Source organism: Sus scrofa, chromosome 8 (genome assembly GCF_054392235.1).
Source record: "Sus scrofa isolate SSC_HxYL_T2T_F1_AM1 chromosome 8, Sscrofa_HxYL_maternal_Yorkshire_Landrace_v2.0, whole genome shotgun sequence".
Lineage (NCBI taxonomy): Eukaryota > Metazoa > Chordata > Mammalia > Artiodactyla > Suidae > Sus > Sus scrofa.
In genome coordinates, this window is record NC_139390.1 from 24,119,728 (window position 1) to 24,139,392 (window position 19,665).

The window sequence follows — 19,665 nt, forward strand, 5'->3', positions numbered from 1 at the left end:
TTGTTTTTGTTTGTTCTTTAATTTCAGTTCTAGCAGGTGATAGGTGTAAGACTCTGGAAAAATAGCTTCATTGTCCTATATGGGAAAATGAAGGGAGAGGATACGAAAAGGTAATATTTTTATTTATTCATCATTCCAGCCATGTGACTTGAAACTGTGAGGGGCAGTACAGTGCAGGAGTTAGCAATCCAGTCTCTGATGTCAGGTGGTCCTAAAACAACAATAAATACCCATCAATGAGAGATGAGAAGAGCCAAGGCTGCCTGACTGAAAAGCACATGGCTTTCCCAATCCAACCTCCTTTGGCCTAATAAATGAATGACTATGAGAACTAATGAAACAGCATTGGACAGAGAAGAACTATATTCATCCTTTAAAATTGCTGATATTTCTGCTTATCAGTAATACTATGAAACTTGACTGTTTTTCCCAAAACTGCCTTGTGTCGAATTCCGAATTGGTTCTACCTTTGTGTGGTACATGATTCTGGAATGCTGGCTATGAATAATGAATGTGTCCAGGAAGAAGTATGTTTCCCAGATCACATCAGTTCAGTATAGCCTTATCAGAAAAAGTCAGATCAAGGGTACTATTTAATAATGAGAAACATATGTAGCTTCGAGTCACACAAATTCAAGCTGCTTCTGGGTGATTTACAGAACCATAGAACAATCAATGTTTTAAAAAAGATATGGCAGGATGAAAATAAGAAAAATATGCTTCCTGCTAAAAAATAATTTAGATTTTTTAAAAGGATATCTTATAAACAAACATATATAAAGATATATGTGTACATTTTTAAAATAATAAATCATTGTCTGCACTTTTCCTCTTGGGAATAAATATCTTTCTTCTTGGGAGAAAAGTTAGTAGAAGATTCACCTTATATTTTTCCAGCAAAACTTTTACATAGTAGTGTGAGTAACTGGTTAACAAGTACAAAACATTATTCTCAAACAGCATCAAAAACTCCTGGCTGTGTTGTAACCAGCTTGGATGAACTTTTGCACAAAGTTCCAATAAATGTCTTGATATCAGCTAATTCCAACACTTCTAATCTCTGTCACCCTCCAATAACTTGAGATGCTAAAACAGCTTAACAATCTATTCCCTTTGAAATTGTACCCATTATTCCTCTAACTTAGGCTCTTACTTTTGTCCTCTCTGCTACATTCATGTTTTTGTGTTTCTGTTAGCTGGTTCTACCATAAATCAACTACCGTGACTATTCTTTCTGTCTATGCTTTCCTCTTCTTATACAAACCCTCATCTTTTCAAAATCAATGCCCTGCCCTGTGGTCCCTCAACTTCATGTCGATGCTGTTCTTATGATGGTTATCATTCCAAACTAGTCATCTTTTATTCTTGAATAAAACCATTGAATTTGATTATCTGGTCATAATGCCGTCTTTCATTCTTTGTTTTCACTTTTACTCACTGAAGATTAAGTTACTGGCATTACGTTTTTAGGTCCCATCGTCATCCTAGGACATAACTATCTTTGTTAATTGACATTTATGCCTGATGTTTTATAATTGTTTCTCCTCATAAATATCAATGGCTCTAAGCTTCATGTCATATACCTCCTCATATACTTCTTGGCAACAACCTAAAACTTTGTCATAACCCAGAAACAGACAATATTTTATACTACAGAATTCCATGATCTGACATCATGCTTTTCCAGGTCTCATTTTCTCCTTTTAAATAAGTCTACATTTTAAATTCAGAGACATCCTTTTTTCCCCATCAACTTGTTTGCTACCAATCCTTAGCTATATTCTAGCTTTCATTTCTTTCTCATTCAGGATTCTAGGGCAGGTCAATTGCTATTACAATTTTTTTCATTGGTGATTTTCTTATCTGTAAGTATCTCTGAAATCACCTAGGCTCAGTTAGAAAAAATCAGAATGATACAGAACTATGACATGCCAATCCTATTTAGTACTATTTTAAAACTTGTTTAACATGTCAATTTCCAGAATATAGAGCTTTTTAATAAACCTAATTTTTGATCAGGTTAAGGTTTTCAATAAAATTGACATAAAGGTACAAAGACTTCCCATGTACTCCTAGTCCTCACACATGGGTAACCTCCCCCATTATCATTATTCATTGGAATGGCACTTGTTTTCTTTTTAAACCAAGGAGGAAGCTACATTAACAAGTCATAATCATCCAATGTCCATAGTTTCCATTATGGTTCAATCTTGCTGAACATTCTATTGGTTTGGACAAAAGTATGATGACATCTATCCATCATTATAATATTAAACAGTATTTTCACTCCCCTGAAAATCCTCTTTGGTCCATTTATGCATCCCTCTCTCTCACCTTCACCTGTCCCCTGCCGCAATCACTATTTTTTTTATTGTCTCTCCAGTTTTGTCTTTTCTAGAATGCCATATAGTTCAAATCAAATAGTATGTATTCTTTTCAGACTGGCTTCTTTCACTTATCAATATGCATTTAAGATGTTCTCATGTCTTGATAGTTCATTTCTTTTTAGTGCTGAATAATATTCCAATGTGTAGATTTTTCTACAGTTTACTAATATATTCACCTACTGAAGGACATCTTGGTTTTTTTCCAGGTTTTGACATTTATGAATAAAGCTACTTTCAACATGTATGTGTAGGTTTTTATGTAGATGTATGTTTTCAACCCTCGAGTAAATAGCATGAAGCAGGATTGCTAGATCATATAGTATGTTCTATTTTGTAAGAAATTGTCAAACTGTCTTAAGTGGTAGTACCATTTTGCATTCCCACCAGCATGTACAGAAACTATAGTTAAGCATATTTTAAAAATCGGAATGTCTATTTAATTGGTTTTTATTTACTATTGTGTATAATATATATTCAAATAAAATAGCTTTTAAATTATATTTATGGTCTTTAATAAGCATTTTTCTCCAGAGTCATGTATTTCCTCTCAATTGTATTGACCTAGATAAATGGAAAAAACAATCAACTTCTATAAATGTAATATTTTTCAAAGACTCCTCTTATTTTTAAATGTTGATATTTTTTGCTTCCTTTATGTTAGTGTCATTTTTATTTTAAGTAGCTATGAATATGATTTTTAGAATGTACATACATAAAATTGTACTGGTGCTACATAGTCTGCTTCTTAATGAGAACTGGTATTTGTATGCATGTTAAGTTCTCATAATGCAATACTAATACAAAAGTATATAAAATAATATTATGCTTCGAATTTCAATTACATATAAAAGCAGTAGATTGATGTCTATTTTGGTATACTATACATGATATAAGGACGATTGTGAGTATGTATTAGGAGACCTTGACTGGAAGAGTCCCAACTCAACCACTAGTCTTTTGTTATTTTTTTTTTATTTTGGCCTTGGATAATCGCTCATAACTTTTGCTTTTCCCATGGAATAGAAGAAGAGGAGACTCTCTCCTTTAACTATTGCAAGGGAATTTAATAAGATTTAAGTAAAAAAATGCATTGTCTGATACTCATCTACACTGTGTACATTCTACAGCATTATACAGATATAAAATTTATAATTTCTTATCTTTTTCTTTTCTTTTCTTTTTTATCTTTTGCCCTTTTAGGGCTGCACCCACAGCATATGGAGGTTCCCAGGCTAGGGGTCTAATCAGAGCTGTTGCCGCTGGCCTACGCCAGAGGCACAGCAATACCAGATCTGAGACGCCTCTGCCACAGCTCACGGCAACACCAGATCCTTGATCCACTGAGTGAGGCCAGGGATGAACCTACAACCTCATGGTTCCTAGTCGGATTCATTTCTGCTGTGCCACCACGGGAACTCCTACAATTTATTATCTTTCTGAACTTGTATTGCCTTTTATAATATAGTTATTTTATACTAGTATTAGATATTTTTTAATATTTATTAAACAAATAGTGGGTCTAGTACTGAAAATAATAGCAACTACTATTTATAGAATATTTACTACATACCAAGCCCTGTGCTAAATGTTTTATATACCAATATGTCATTTAAACATTAAACAACACTGTAAGTTAGACATTTAATTTTACATAAGAAACTGAGTTTCAAAAAGGTTAAAGTGACATCTGCTCTATGTAAGAGAAAGGATATAACATCAGATCTATCTGACACCTATCTGTTGGGCAGATCTCAGCAAAAAATCAGAAAGGCATTATGAAGTGGTTCATAATTGAGTTTCTACAGTGGGACAGAAATGGATTTGAGTCTTCCTCTACTATTAGGCATGTGACCTTGGGCAAGTTAGTGTGTGTGTGTGTTTTCATTTTTTTTTCATTGACAAATAGGAGAAAAGTGGAACTCACCTCATGGAGCTGTTATTAGGTTTAGATGAGATCATGATATATGTATGAAGAAATTGGTATTGCACCCATTGCATAATGCTTATACAAATGAATGTTTATTTCTTATTATTTATTCTTCTTAAAGTTCCTCATTTTTGAAGTATGAATGAAATAGCACTTCCTTCAGAAGGATGCTGCAAGGATAAATAAGATCATTCAAAATGTTATGGGTATGTAAGTGCTCAATAAATGGTAGTATTTTCATCATCATTCCAAAGATTGATTTATTGATTTTATCAATCATATATTTATTTAACAGAACTGTTTGTTAAATTTTGTGCATAAATTTAGGCAAGAAGAAATCCTGACATTTTAGATTTGTTTTATTCTTGCTTATCCTGCTGCCAGTGGAAAACAGAGAAGTCCACCCAAGTCTTATGATATATGATCTATCCAGTCTAGGTCTCTTGAGAATCTACCATTAAGCGCAAATAAATATATTTTACTTTAATTTCTGTTTGTTGTGGATATTTTATCACCTCTTAAACCATGCTGAGAAAGGTCCTATGACTCTGATGAATTGCCTAGCATTCTGTTAGGACTCATTTATATATTAATAGTTTAAGGAGAGAATATATTTTGTGTTCTTTTCTAAGTCCAAAAGACATGACCACCACCAACAAAGTCAACATTTGAGAACAGGGACTTTGCATTATATTTTTTTGTGTAACACTCAAAGTCTAAGTGAACATCCTTAAAATTGGCATTCAGAAAAATTTCTTAGTCAAACGTAATGAAGAAAATAGTTCTGGAATGAATGATAGTGTGATATTAAGACACAAAGACCAAAATGTACAAGATATATAAAGAGAAATATATGGTCTAATTCTGGAATAGTAGTTTTTTAGGCTAAAATCAATGTACTTTAATATAAAGTTGGAATTAATTTAGGAAAGGTCTTGGATTTTAAAGAGTGTAGATTTTTCCATCAGTAACTGAATAAAATGAAATCTACCTACTTGGTTGTTGACTCATAATGATATGATCATGAAGTATACAAGGGTACGACTGGCAGGGAATAAAGAGTGGGGTGCAGGCAAAGAGAACTAAGTAATCATCAGGGAAATGCAAACTGAAGCCACCCTTTGACATTACTTCATACCTGTCAGAATGGTGCTTCTCAAAGAGACAAAAAAATAGGATGCTTTGGTGAGGATGTGAAAAGAAGGGAACCCTTGTGTTCTGTAGGTGGGAATGTAAATTGGTGCAGCCCCTGTGGAAAAGAGTATGAAAGTTCCTCAAAAATTAAAAATAGAACTGTCATTGAAATAAGCAATTCCCCTATTGGGTATTCGTCTGAGGAAAAGGGAAATTAAAACATACCTCCACCCACAATGGTCATTGCAGCATTATTTACCATAAATGGTAATACAAAGAACCTAAATGACAATGGACAAATGAATAAAGATAATGCGATTTATGTATGTACAAACATATGCAAGGGAATAGTACTCAGCCATAAAAAAACAACATGCTTTTGCCATTTGTAACAACATGATGGACCTTCGGGGCACATGCTAAGTGAAATAAATCAGAGAAGGATAAATACTATACCATCTCACTTACTTGTGGAATCTTTGTAAAAAACAAATAAACCAAAGCAGGAACAGACTTACATACAGAGAACAAAGTGGTAGTTGTCAGAGCGAAGGAGAGATTGGTCAAAATAAGTGAAGGAAATTAAGAAGTAAAAAAAATTCCAGTTATAAAAAAATAAGTTATTGGGGATTTAATGTACAGCATAGGAAATATAGTCAATAATATTTTATGACTATATTCTGTATGGAATATACTATGTATGGTATAACAAATGGTAACTAGACTTATTATGGAGACCATTTAAAAATGTATTATAAATATGGAATCACTATGATATATAGCTGAAACTAATATGAGATGGTGTATGTCAATCTTTCTTTAACGAAAAATAAAAAATATACTACTGCAGAAAAAGAAAAGTAATCTTTTAAAGTTTAACAGGAATTCCAAACACTTTAATTACTTTTGCCTCCAGTAATGTAAACAAAAATTTATAAATTTTCTTTAGTCTCCAAATACTATCAACCAACTTTACTGTTTTCATTTGAAAAATGAAAGTCAATCACACCTTCCCCTTGATTAGGGGGATGTCTCTATGTGTACATGCACTCATATAAACACATTCTTTTCTAATGTTTGCTATGGTTCTACCCTTATGTATTAATTTATTCAACAGTACATTTTTTCACTGAGTGCCTTTATATTCAGGCATTGTTTTGGGCATTGGACAGACATTAGTAAATAAAACAGAAAAAGATAACTTTCTGTGCTCTAGCAGGGTAAGGAAATATAAATGACATAAAACTAATAAGCATAACATTAAATATTGCTAGGTGATTAATAATCTGCCATTTTCTAGAATTACATATATTCTCAATACCATGGGGATACTCCCACTCTATGTTTGATAGCTTGTTTATCTTATATTTATTTCTTATCATTGAACAAGGTATACACATCTATTTGAATGGCCAACATCTAGGAAAAGTCCACATCATGTTCTCTTGGATAGCTGCGAGATGCATATTTTTACTATTTCAAGACTCCTTTAAATTTCCAATTTTCTATGCATTAAAATAAAGAATAAATTTGTATTCAGCAAGCATAGGGGCATGTTTTCAGCATGTGAAGATGTATAAAGACATAGGATAATGTGCTGTTCAGGCCACATGGAGGCCTGGAGTCCTGAAGAATTTGTTCCCTATAGATACTCAAGTGCTCCCTGTAGACACTACACACTTTATTTTAGTGGAATTTGTTTACTCATATATCATGTTTCTACCTAAGTCTGTGAATTCCTCATGGACAGAAACCCTGTGATTCATCATCAAACAGGCTAACAGCCACCACCACATCAGAGAGGGGCTCTGAGACAAATATAAAACATTAACTTTATTGGAATAAACCTATAAATATTTATTTTTCAGTGTTTTATTACTTATTAAAATTGCATGAACATGTTTGTGTTGGTAAATGCAGTTACCTTTTTCTAAAAAAAAATTGTGATAGTTAATTTACAATGTTCTGCCAATTTCTGCTGTACAGGAAAATGACTCAGCCATACATTATACATACATTCTTTTTCTCATATTATCTCCCATCATGTTCTATCACAAGTGATTCAATATAGTTTTCTGTGCTATACAGCAGGACCTCATTTCTTACCCATTCTAAATGTAAGAGTTTGCATCTATTAGTCCCAAACTCCCATTCCATCCCACTCCCTTCCCTCCCCCATCTATTAGTTAGTTCTAACGCAGTTGAGTATCTTCTCTGTCTTTCCTCTATGAATTTCTTCCATTCATAAATAAAAACTAGTGTTAAATTGTTAATTTTTGCTTTACTTATTCTTATTATGGGTTCCTGCCTCCCCCTGCTCTCTATTTCTCTCTAGGATCTTCCATTCTTCATAACAGTCCTTATTTTCTTTAATGAACTGACTCAGAGAATCTCTCAGACCCTCCCATTTGATTCTCCAGTAACAAGCTCACCTTTGCAACATTCGTAATTGAAACTCCCCTCAGGCAGCAAGTTTGCTCCAGGATAAGGAAAGGAATACTTTCCTTTTCCTTATAAAGTAAGATGACCAAGTCCTATGATCTAAAGCCTGTTGCAGAAAAGAAGACCTTGGCATATGTGGCCTTGGGGGAATGCTAAGAGGAATGCTAAGAGGATTCCTGGCCATCCCCACACTGAGTCCTCCTATCTCACTGAGTTAGAGTTAGTGCCAGTTTGTATCTGAATTTTACTGAGGTTTGATGATTTCTCTTTAGGAAAGTAGATTAAGGGTTTTCCATGTAAGACCAACATTTTTACCTTATAAATACAATTAAGTTTTAAGAACTCATTGCTGACATTTTTCTCTTGCTTCCTCTTTTCAAGCTGTTTCTACAAGCTCCTTCGTGCTGGACTTTTATAATTGAATTTAGCAATCAAGTCAGGAAAACAGAGTCATGTCACAAGCTAGCTGATCATGCAATTGAAATAATCGAGGTATGGAAGATGGGTCTTTGATATGTTTCTGGGCATATGGACAGAATAGAGTAGCATGGTCTCTGATGTCAACTGGGGAAACTGTAGAAGTTCCAGAATTTAGTTCAATAAACAGACTCTAGGAAAGATCTGAAAGGTAGAGAGTAGTGCCAGTTTTGGCTTGTGGCAGAAAGTCCAAGCTGATAACCAAAGTTACATGGATGAGCTGTGCGCCAAGTTAGGTTCCTTCCACATTATTTGGGTCGTCAATACCAGGTGTCATAACGGGGTAGCCAAATAGCCCAAAAGGTATTAGTGAGTCTATCTAAAGTAATTATTTTCAAATTGTGTAAAACTATCACATCATAATAGTGTGGCTTTGGGCAAGTGATGGTTTCTCTGATCCTTTAGTTTCCATGTCTACACAATGGGGAGAATAAAATGCTAACATAATTTATAAGCACAATTTTATGCAAAGGTGATTTATAAATGTTTGCTTATAGAGGAAATTTTGCCTAGTATCTAAAAGCTGAATGATGAGAGCAGACAAAAGTAACAGTAAATATTTAATAGGACAATAGTAACGCTTTGCTTTTCTATAGTGCTTCACTGTTTAGAAAACAAATTTACATTTTCTCAAATTCTTATGCAATATATAGGATGCAGTTTTTCATTTCAAAATTGAGGATTAAGAACCTCTGAATTTAAATAAATCTATCAGGGATATTTAATTTGTAAGAGACATAAATTAAAACCCAAGATAGCTCGAGTTAAATGATATCTTATCGGCCTATGTAGTTAACAGTTTGAGATCAGGGAGGCTTTCAGGCATGATTGGATTCAAGGCTAATAAGAAAGTAGTTTTACATTATTTCTCAGAAATATCAATACTTCTTCTACTTCATTTCACTCCCAGGCATGGAGCTGTATCCCCAGCTGGCTCTAAACATACACCCTGTGGTAGAGGCAAGATGACTGCCATCTCTCTAAACAAAGTTATCATAAAGGTAAATTCAATTTTTCAGTAATGTCTGCAAAATTCCTGAGAGTAATTCTGATTTGAAAGGCTTGCATTACATGCCTCACCCCAACCAGTAGTTGGGTATAGAGGAATGTTGTTTGCCGTCAGTCAAGGCCTCAATGCATGGAAGAGGGAGGTAGAACACTCTCCATCTGAACACATGAGCACCCTCACTTTGCGGATTGATGGGTAACCAAATGCAAATTAGGGAAGATGTTCGAGAAGGAAAGGTTGCTGGGGCTGCCAACTGAAATGTCTGCCTCTGAGGATAAACAGTTAAAGCTATAGGATGCAGATAGCAACAGAATGCAGGCACTCCGCATATATACAAAGGAATGATTTTTCTAATTAGAGATTAAAAAATATAAAATATATGTGCGAGTATAAAGTGGCTAGAAAACTAAAAGAAAAAAAATGGTTGCAATTACTTGAGTAACTAAAGTTGTTTGAGTTATTGTGAATGAGCCCTGCAAAACTTCATGGAGGGCACCCCACTTAGAGAATTACACAGCCACCTTTGGATTTTCCATTGGCTTTGTAAAATCACACTGAAGGTATGACCAAATGAATGCGATAAATCATATTTCCAGGATAGACATATCCAGGGAAATTCTTTTTCTATTCAATGGATTTTTGGCTGCCTCATTTCACCAGACTATATGCATTAACAGGTTTAAACACTATTAAACAGTAATAGAAACATGCAATCATCTTTGAAATATGTGTATAGCTCATGGTATTTCCTACTGAAAGCTTTCAGCTCTAACTCTGAAGTTACAGCCTGTAAATGTAGGACCGACTCCTGAGCAATTACTCTTTCCTTTCAGATCAGAAGGAAAATAACCTCATATATTCAAGGCCAACTCTATTAGGTGGTCAATGATTATTTGTTGATTCACACATTGGTTTTTCATGCGGGATGTTGTTATTTGAAGGGATTTTCTCATGGGAAAAGATCTAATTGGATTGCTTGTATAAGCAGCATGGCCTTCATAAACAGCTGACTCTGCTATTTGTTGGCATTTGCAAATGCAGATTAGTGTGGAGGGAGGGAGAGAGGGGAGAGAAGAGGACTGATAATACATTTCCTCAGCTTGGCTTATTGGTAATCTGTAGCTTCGTCCAAAGTTGAGATCAGTATATAAATTTATTTACTTATTTTTAACAATATGTTGATGTGAAGAATAAAAAAAAAACTGGAGCTAATTTGGTTACTTAGAGAAATAAATCATATTGATAGCAGCCAATCCAAACTACTGGATAAAAAGTGGCTAAGCCTAGAGCTTAAAATACCAAGGTGATTGTGTTGAAGCCAATGTAGTGGCCATTTAACTCTGGAAAAGTATTGCTATATTGGAAATAGATAATAATGATAAATGACTTAGCATGGCCTTGACAACTTAGTAATATAATAGGAAGATTTGTTAAAATTGGCCTGAAGAACTTTATGGGGCTATTTTGCAAACATGACCATAAATCCTAGTGGTCCTATTAACCTCATTTGGAATTGTCTGTTTCTTAAATGGTAGAAACATGAAAGCGTTTAAGAATATAGGCCAAGTCATTTGAATGCATATTCTGTTGTCACTTCTTTTGACCCTAGGGTAAGTTAGAATTGTTTTCAAGTTTCCACATAGTCATTTGCATATAAAGAATTTAATTTGATAGGATAAAAATGCCTAAATGTTTTAATCATAAAGACTGCTAGCAATGTGTCTATCCAGGACTCTAGGCAAAAAGGAGCTTTGGAATGTAGAACTATAAGACAGGACAAATTCTGCAGTATTTTCTTCTCTACTTGATTCTAGAATGAGTCCTTGGTGCTATGGGTGAGATTAAACAAACCACTGAGAATTTCACCATATTTTTATTTATAGGAAAACTAAAATACATTTTTAAAATAAGGAAAAGTTCAATTGCGTGAAAGTTTAAGATGATGAAAGTGAGGAAGAGATTTGGAAAGGAGAGGGTGGGAATAGGAAAACAGGACTAGGGGGATGAAAAGTGGGAGATAAAATAATCTTAGGTCCTTGTTTTTCTGAAAGAGAGTGAGATCCAGAAGTTGACAAGATACCATGGATTGCTCTATTAGTGTCTTGCAAAGGGTCTACATCTTTGTATTTCCTAATTTAGATCATTCTTTTCAAACTCAACCCATTTATTAAGTATGCAGTTTCTTCAAGAGAGCAGTGAAAATCATTAAGAACATGCCTCGTGGTGCTGTAACAATTGAATTTGAGTTTTGGCTCTGCTACTTAATTATGATGATCTTGGGCAAGATATGTAATCCCTCTATGCCTCAGTTTCCTCATCTACAAAACAGAATTATTAGTATGATCTCCCTATGATCTCCCTATGAGTTGTTGTATTTATATATATACATGTTATGGTATTCCAGGTATTGCTATTACTATTACCAACCTTATGCATTATTACTAGAAGGGCTTTTTTAAACATCTTTTTGGTTTTTGTTGTGTTTTTCTTTGTTTTTTTTTTAATTTTTTTTATTTTTTGTCTTTTTTTTGCTATTTCTTTGGGCCGCACCTGTGGCATATGGAGGTTCCTAGGCTAGGGGTCCAATCGGAGCTGTAGCCACTGGCCTACGCCAGAGCCACAGCAACGCGGGATCCGAGCCGCATCTGCAACCTACACCACAGCTCACGGCAATGCCAGATCCTTAACCCACTGAGCAAGGGCAGGGATCAAACCCGCAACCTCATGGTTCCCAGTCGGGTTCATTAACCACTGCACCACGACGGGAACTCCCTTTGTTTTTGTTTTTGTTTTGTCTTTTCAGGGCTGCACCCGCAGCACATGGAGGTTCCCAGGCTAGGGGTCCAATTGGAGCTGCCGCCTGCGGCCTACGCCAGAGCCACAGCAATGCCAGATCTGAGCCACCTCTGCGACCTACAGTTCACGGCAATGCCGGATTCTTAACCCACTGAGCGAGGCCAGGGATAGAACCATGAGCTGTCTCATGGTTCCTAGTCAGATTCGTTTCTGCTGCGCCATGATGGGAACTCCTTTTTAACACCTTAATACAGTTTTTGAACAGTTTCATATTTACAGATCATTTGAGAAGATAGTATAGAGACTTCCTTCCACACCGAAATTCTCCTATTAATGTCTTACAAATGTATGGTAAGTTTATTATAATTAATAAACCAATATTGGTACTTTACTGTAAAGACTCTATACTTTCTTCAGATTTTCTTAGTTTTTGCCTTGCGTCTTTGTATTGTCCCAGGATCCCACCCCAGATGCCACATTACATTAAGTTTTCATTTTTCTTATGCGTCTCTTGGCTGAGGGAATTTCTCAAATTTCTCTGCTTTGATAAATTTCACAGTTTTGAAGATTACTGGTAAGGTATTTTGTGGTAAATCCCTCAGTTGGGAATTGTCTGAAATTTTTGTGATTAGACTAGGATTATGGGTTTCAAGAGAAAGATCACAGAGATTAACTGCCATTTTCAACACTTCACACCAAGAATACATACTATTATATTAATAGATACAGAAAAACTATGTATACTAATCCTTTTACGTACAAAAAAAAATTCCTAAATATAACTATCTGTATCTATATTAAGCTACACATGAGTTTATACTGATGTATCCAATTTGAATCTATTACCATGAGAACCATCTAATCTTCCTCTCCTTGCTTATTTGCTACCTACCATTCCTAAAGTGAGAAACCTGGCTCCCACTGCCATTTAATTAATTATTTAATTCCTATTATACATATGGTATCCAAAATATTAATGCATACTACCATGGGAAACTATTTTATCAATTAGAATACAGAACTCATATACTTTTTTATTTTTTAACATTAAATCTTACAGACTCTAGACTCACTTCCTAAGATACCCAGGTCAGTTATCACCCTGCCCCAATCATGCCCCCACTTCACTGAGGTTACTTCATGCACTTTTAATACAGTTAGATAGTTTTTTCATATTCTTCATTGCATCATGAATTCTCCAATACTGTAAATTTTCTCAGCTTTTAAAGTTCTCAGAAACTGTTTCAATCTTTGTGCTGCAGTTCTATTGATTTTAACAAATGCATTGCGTCATGTGCCACTACTACAATATCATAGAAAATAATTTTACAACCCCAAATTTTACAATCCCTTTTGGTTCAATTATTTATCCTTCCCCATCTTCCACCTAAGCACTGAGCTTTTTAATGTTACTATAGTTTTGCCATTTCCAGAATGCCATAAAAGTTGGAACATACAATAGAGGGCCCAGTCAGACTGATTTCTCACACAGAAGTTCTTTGCACTCTTGTATCACATTTAAGATTCATCTAGTGTTTCATAGCTTGATAGGTAATTTATTTTAATCACTGAAGAATATTCTATTAAATAGTATTATAAAGCTATAGTAATTAAAACCATATGATATTAGCATAAAAAACAGACATATAGATCAATGAAACAGAATAGAGAGATGATAGAGCCACTCACATATGGTCAAGTAATTTATGATAAACAAGCCAAGAATGTATAATGGGGAAAGGACAATCTTTTCAATAACTTAGGTTGGAAAAACTGAACAGCCAAAGGCAAGAGAATGAAACCAGACAACTAGCTTGCCAATACACAAAAGTTACCTCAAGTGGATTGAAAACTTTAATGGAAGACCTAAAACCCTAAAACTCCTAGAAGAAAATGTCAGTGGTAAGTGCCTTTACATCAGTCTTGGTGATGGTTTTTCTGATCTGATTCCAAAAGTAAAGGCAACAAAAGCAAAAATAAGTAGAACTACAACAAACTAAAAAGCTTCTGCACAACAAAGCAGCTCATCAACAGAATGAAAAGGCAACCTACCAAATGGGAAAAAATATTTGCAAGTTATTTATCTGGTAAAGGTTAATACCTAAAATAAAAAAAATAATAAAAAAAAAGCTTGCAGCCCAGTGGCAAAGAAATAATCCAATTAAAATTGATCAGAAGGTCTGAATAGGCATTTTCCCCCCAAAAAACATACAAATGGCAACATAGCAACCAGCACATGCAAGATGCTCAATATCACTAATCATCTGGGAAATGCAAATCGAAACCACAATGAGGTATTACCTCACCTCTGTTAGAGTGGTTATTTTCAAAAAGAAATAAGTGTTGGTGAGGACATAGAGGAAAGGAAACTCTCTTGTACTGTTTGTGGGAATATAAACTGGTACAGCCATTGCGGAAAATAACATAGTTTCCTTAAAAAAAAAAAAAAACAGAACTACTATTTGATTCAGCAATTACACTTCTGGGGGGTATTTATCTGTAAGTGAAAACACTAATTAGAAATATATTTGCACCCCATTTTCATTTCAGCATTGTCAACAAAGGTCAAGATATGGAAACAAGTGTCGACTGATGAATGGATAAAGAAAATTTGGTATATATAAACATAAGAGAATATTACTCAGCTATAAAGAATGAAATCTTGCCATCTGTCCACTTGTTCACTTGGTTGGACATTGAGGACATTATGATAAGTGAAATGAGAGAGAAAGACAAATATCATATGATTTCACTTATATGTGAAATAGTTAAAAAAGAAAAGAAAAAAAACCCTGAACTCAGAGAACAGTGGGTGGGGAAGTTGGCAAACTGGATTGAAAGGGGCAAAAAGGTACAAATTTTCAGTTATAAAATAAGTCATGGGGGTGAAATGGAGACTATAGTTAATATTGCATTTTATATTAGAAATTTGCTAATAGAGTGTATCTTAAAGGTTCTCAACACACACACACATCTATTTCATGGTGATAGATGCTAACTAGATTTTTTGTGGTAATCATTTCACAGCATATATAAGTGACAAATCATTTTTTTGTACTTAAAAATATGTTAATCATACATCAATAAAAAGATATAAAGTAAATCACTGATATAATTACATTGATATCTACCATAAATACAACAATTTTCTATTTTTTATATGTTCATTGCTTTTCTTTCCCTTCACCGGCTTCTCTTATTTTAACTAGGCATTCAAGATTGTTGCATTTTATCTCTTTTCTTAGCACATGATTTATGCTTACTTAAATATTTAGCTGTTATGCTAGAACTGGCAATATGAATTTTTAACTAAGTTTGCTTTCAACTAAATAGATTATGCCTCTTTATGTATAGCATAGGTACTTAAAATAATTTTCCCAATTCGCTCCTGTCTCTTTTGATGTTGCTGCCCTTCAAGTTATCTGTGTGCTACAACCATCCAATCCATTGTTATATTAATTTGATCAGTTCCCAGATGAGAAAATTTTGGAATTCCCATTGAGTCTCAGCAGATTACAAACCCAACTAGTATCCATGAGGATGTGGGTTTGATCCCTGGCCCCACTCAATGGGTTAAGAATCTTGCCTTTCTCTGAGCTGACATGTAGGCCCACAGACAAGGCTCAGATCTAGCATTGCTGTTTCTGTGGCATTGGTGGGCAGCTGAAGCTCCAATTCAATGGCCAGCCTGATAACTTCTATTTTCCACAAGTGAGACCCAAAAAAGAAAAAAAAAAAAGAATAAGAAAATTTCTAATTATATTTACTTCATATATTTCTTTTTTGATTATATTCCTTTCTTCATGTAGATCTGAGTTTCTGACCCAGATAATTTTCTATTAGCTCTCTTAACATATTAATCATAGTTATTTACAATTCCCTGTTGAAATTCCAACATCTGGGTGTATTTGGGTCTTGCAATGATGGATACTTTGTCTCCTCGGAATGTGTTTTTTCTTGCCTTTTGGCAAGGCTTGCAACTTTTTGTTGAAGCCAGACATGATGTATCAGGTAACAAATTGAATTATATATGCCTTTGGTGTGGGGATTTATGTTACTCTGGGTTGAAATAGTGTTGTGTTTAATATTTGCCTAGTTGTATATGCACCAGAGGAAAAAAATTCCTCTTGTTTTTATCCCCAGCATTGTCTTTGGACTTCTCTACTAGTTTCTTCTCAGGGTGAGTCTGCATCCAACAGCTTTTTAAGCTGTAATTCACTGCTATTACCTTGGAACCTATTGATGTGGTAGTCATGTGAAGAAGGAAAATGTTGTATAATGCAGTAAAGAAATCGAAGTCTTTTATTAGTGGACTGATGTCCCTGTGTGTGACATTCACACATATTCCTAACTTTTTATCCCCAATTATATGAGACAGGAAGGCTGGAGGGACAGAGTTGAGACGTGACCTTCCCTTAAATAGGCTAGCACTATTTTGTCTTTCCCCTTACAGATCAGAACTTTGTAATAGTAAAACTTTGGGTGTATTTGACATGGTTACATTTACCTTCCCATGATCAGAGCCAGGAGGGTATCTTTCTTGGTTCCTCACACTGAGAGGCTCGGGGGGTTGTTGGAGGTAAAACCCAGAGGAGTTGGGTGGTTCCACTTCCACTAGCCTCCTGGAGGACTCCCTCTGTCTAGCTCTAGTTCATGCTCAGCTGTTGACACTCAAAGTTACCTATTCCTATCTGTTTATATCTCCAGTCCCCTCTGCTCCAAGTGAATAGATTTTGGCTATGACATTTAGAAGCAACTCCCTCTCCCTATTTCCAGGGGGTCAGACTGCTCTGTGATCTTAGTTCTCTGAGGAGTCTAAGAAAGTCTATCAATTTTTGGCTTAGGAGTTTTTAGGAAAAAAGCTAGAAGGACTGGTTTCCAAGCTCTTTACCTGTAGGAGCTGAAACCACAAAGAGGACATTTTGTAAATGAAAAGACCAGGTTAAAATAGAGTCAATCATATTTAGTAAAAGTAAGAAATATTTCAATTATATATGTGTAAGTAATGGGTCAAAAATACTTTAATAAAAAGTTTGTTAAGGGAGTTCCTGTCGTGGCGCAGTGGTTAACGAATCCGACTAGGAACCATGAGGTTGCGGGTTCGATCCCTGGCCTTGCTCAGTGGGTTAGGGACCCGGCGTTGCCGTGAGCTGTGGTGTAGGTTGCAGACGCAGCTCGGATCCCACGTTGCTGTGGCTCTGGCGTAGGCCAGTGGTTACAGCTCCGATTTGACCCCTAGCCACAGGAGCGGCCCAAGAAATAGCAAAAAGACAAAAAAAAAAAAAAAAAAAAAAAAGGTTGTTAAAAGTTTGATCCGTTTTGACCCATTACTCAAACTTTTTATTAAAGTTTTATTGAAATACAGTTGATTTACAATTCTGTGATAATTTCCGCTGCACAGAATAGTGGTTCAGTTTTACATATACATCCATTCTTTTTAGGATTCTTTTCCCCCATAGATGATCAAAGAATATTGGGTAGAGTTCCCTGTGCTGATCAAACGTTTTTAAAAAATCCAGGAAACTCTGACGTAGAGCACCAGTCTACTTTTGTTTTCCTGTGACAGTTAGCATTTGTATGTTTGATGCACCCATTTTTTGAATTAAATTAGTATAAACCATAGGACAAAATGTCTTTTTTGAATTCCATATAATCCCAGTGTAGTGGCTATAATGCTGCAGATTTCTCTCAGAACCAGAATTTTGCAATACTCCCTAGAGAAATATTCCCATAGACATTAACTCACTTTTGACAATGTTGATCAGTAAAAATGTATTAATTTTAAAGCACTGCAGGAAAAAAAAATTGGACAAGGTAAAGAATAGCTCTGTAGGAAAAATCTCAGTGCCTCTACTCATACTGAAGTTCTTCAACTTCTCAAATTAGTTTTCTATTATTTCGTTATTCTATTCTCACTGGGGAATAATAACCTTATTTACACTAATTAATTTCTACATATTTTAAGGTTAACTTTTTCTACTTAAAATTAACATGTCATTTAAAAATATCTGACTTAAACACACAAGGAGCTGTTTGGAAGACTTGTGTCGAGTGCTGACTCCTTAGCATCGGTCACCTTAGCTTGAGCCAAGCACTGAGGCTTAGTCCTGTTTTGGGTCCTAGCTCCTTTAAAAACTTATTTCAAAATTCTGTCCTGGAAATGGACTCTAAGGCTCTCTTTATTATGAGAAACAGGAGCTCTCCTGACATTCAGACTAAAATCAACCATACCTGATGATAAACTTTGCAAGAACATCAGATCCAAGGAAAATAGGTCCTGTGATTTTCATCTTTAAATTTCACCTACTATTGTTGCTGTTGCTACTTTTCCTTTTAATCTTAATTCTAGTTTAATGATATGATCATAAGATATGCATGGTCATATTTGTTTTTCAAAACAATCTGTTTAAGCTTTTCCAGTGATGAAGTAATTGAACATCAAAAAGTAAAGTACCTTAGACATAGATAAGAAATAACTGGTCCCCTAATAGAGTTAATAAGGGTAGAACTAAAACTTAAACCAAAACTATCTAATTTCAAGATACATGATGCTAAAAACTGTCTTCATGTTTATAACTAGCTTTTGGAAGAAATTGCTTTTCCTTTTTTCACAAAACTAACATTTCAATAAAATTTAAATGGCCAAAACTCCAATATGTACAACAGCTGGGCCCTTAGAACAGTATATTCAAAGTTGTAAACAAAAAAAATATATTCAAAAGTATTTTTTACCTGAAAATCTGTAAAATAACAGAAAACAATATTATTAAAGAGATACTAAAAACATGAAATCTTAAGTGAACCCAGGTAAAACAATTTTAAATTATTTAAGATTTCTAAATATTTGTATCTTTACCATTATCCGAAATTGGATCAAAATTTTACGGTAAAAATTGTAAAGTTAATCAAAAATATATAGGAATAATTACTAAGCTGGAAATTGAAAACTTTGATCCTGACCAAACGTGTGAGGCTGTTTTTGTCCATGCAGAAATTACCCACCATAAATCTCTCTTTCCTTTTCATAAACCAAAGACATTTAATTAAATTATATGATTAAGCCCCTTCCAGTCCTAACATTGTATATCTGGTTTCGTTAACACATTAACTCTTTCATAGATAGTAAATTTTCTGTTCTGTTTTATTTCTCATTATAAATTTCTTGCATTTTCACATAAGAAAGAGAACTGGCCAAACTGCAGCTAGGTATCAAACAACTCATTAGTATTTTTCTTACTGAATTATTATATTTTACACTTTTATCTTTGCGTAGCAAATCTTGATTCATCTTACAAAAAATAAATCTACACATGCCAACAACTTTCTCAAAGACGCAATTGATTTCAGAAATGATCATAAAAAAGGCCAAAGGAAGCTGATAATGGAAATTGTGACTACATGATAGAATGCTTTCATTGGTTATGCTCACATGAAACAATCCTCGATGAAAATGTAGTTAAGAGAGGACTGTCACTGCATTCAACAGAGTTAGG